The sequence below is a fragment of the Zingiber officinale genome, chromosome 8B, assembly GCF_018446385.1.
Source record: "Zingiber officinale cultivar Zhangliang chromosome 8B, Zo_v1.1, whole genome shotgun sequence".
Classification (NCBI taxonomy): Eukaryota; Viridiplantae; Streptophyta; class Magnoliopsida; order Zingiberales; family Zingiberaceae; genus Zingiber; species Zingiber officinale.
Genome location: NC_056001.1, coordinates 70,227,303 through 70,229,677, shown reverse-complemented (window position 1 = coordinate 70,229,677; position 2,375 = coordinate 70,227,303).

Below are 2,375 nucleotides of genomic sequence, written 5' to 3'. Positions count from 1 at the left end.
ATTATGCTTGACTTTGATGGTAAATATTTTTAAAACTATTCATGATTCATAGAACCGGACTAGTACTCTTGCTTCTATGGTGACCTCTCATCTACATTTTAGTTATTGGATAAACTCAGATCATGTAAGCTCATTTGGAAAAATCAATCCCAAAAGATATGAAAGTTTGTTCAAGTTTGATACTTTGCAAACATTCAAAGAAAGAAGAAAAAAAATAAGGGATAAAAAAGAAGTTATCGTGTGTGGAAACTAGCAATTCACCCCTTTGAGACCGAGTTAGGTTATCAGAGTAATGAATGCTATGTTTCTCTTGATACTGAGTATTCCTTTGAGACCTTATGTAGATGATGCATAGTATTTTTGTGGGGGATGAACCTTGTGTGTGGCAGGTAAATGCCTATCGCCGGAAGTATGAGGATGCGGTTAAATGAAAAATTGACTAGGCTTAGAGATTGACACTTGAAAAAGTTAAGCCACTTATCACACTGAGCACAGAGAACTTCTACTTATGCCACACTCAAACAATTTTTGTATCATGCTAATCAATGAAATTATATGATAGGTTTATATTAATTCATTAGAGATTATTACATGTCATCTACACACATAAATCTAGATTGTGGGTTTTTATTGAGGACAAGCAAAGGTTTAAGTCAGAGGCTGTGATGTGCGTAGATTATATACACTTTTATGCATACTTTGACGCATATCTACTTGTACTTCATGCATATAATTTATGCTAATTGTACCCTATTTCATTATAATGTCATACTTCCATTATATTCTATTCGGAGATATGCTCTTTAGATATTTTGATTGACAGGACGCATATTGGAGCAAAAGTGGAGTAAAAGCGCACACGGGAGCAACTCCGGAAGAAATCAAGGTTGAGCCATGTAGGCCACACGACCATGTGGCCATCCTGAAGTAAATCATGCCACGGTCGTGTGACCCACATGGCAGTTCATATCTCCCTGTGGCTAGGCAGCACACGGTCGTGCTAACAATCCAGAGGTAAAGCAAGGCAAGGTCGTGCCAAATGGCACAGTCATGTCATTTATCCAGAGGTCGTGTCATCCCAGCAGCTTTTCCAACACACGATCGTGTAGATCTACACGACCGTGCAATGATTCCAGAATGAAAGCAAGCTCAGGCCGTGTGTGCCACACGACCATTCAAGGTTTCCAGAAGCCAAGAATGGCCTGGCCGTGTGACTCTCACATGACCTTACAAGTTTTGTTCTCGGCCAAGGTGACACGGCCATGTAGATCTACACGGCTGTGTTCTGCTGCATCTCTGGTTGGCCTACACGGTCGTGTGGCTCACACAGCCAGGCCATTCTTGGCTTCTGGAAACCTTGCACAGTCGTGTGGCACACACGGCCCGAGCTTGCTTTCATTCTGGAATCATTGCATGGCTGTGTAGATCTACACGACTGTGTGCTGCAAAAGCTGCTGGGATGACACGACTTGTGTAGAAATGGCACGGCCGTGCCATTTGGCACGACCTTGCCTTGCTTTGGATCTGGATTGTTGGCATGACTGTGCCATTTGGCACGGCCGTGTACTGCCTGGCCATGGGGAGATTGGCACGACCATGTGGGTCACATGGTTGTGGCATGATCTACTTCAGGATGGCCACACGGCCGTATGGCCTACACATCCCAAGCTTGATTTCTTCCAAAGTTTCTCCTGTGTGCGTTTTTACTTCATTTTTGTTCCAATATGCATCCTGTCAATTAAAATATGCAAAGAGCAGATCTCTGAATAGAATATAATGGAAGTATGACATTATAATGAAATAGGGTGCAATAAGCATACATTATATGCATGAAGTACGAGAATATGTGCATCAAAGTATGCATAAAAATGTATATAATCAACGCACATCACACCCCCAAACTTAAACTTTTGCTTGTCCTCAAGAAAAACCCGCAATCTAGATTTATGTGCGTAGATGACATGTAATAATCCCTAATAAATTAATATAAATCTATCATAGAGTTTCATTGATGAGCATGATACAAAAATTGTTTGAGTGTGGCCTAAGTAGAAGTTCTCCATGCTCAGTGTGATAAGTGGCTTAACTTTCTCAAGTGTCAATCTCTAAGCCTAGTCAATTTTTCATTTAACTATGTTCCTCATACTTCCGACAATAGGCACTTACCTACGACACGCAAGGTTCATCCCCAACAAAAATGCTATGCATCGTCTACACAAGGTCTTAGAGGAATACTCAGTATCAAGAGAAACATAACATTCATTTCCCCAGTAACCTAACTCAGTCTTAAAGGGGTGAATTGCTAGTTTCCACTCACGATAACTACTTTTCTATCCCTTATTTTTTTACTTCTTTCTTTGAATGTTTCAAAATAT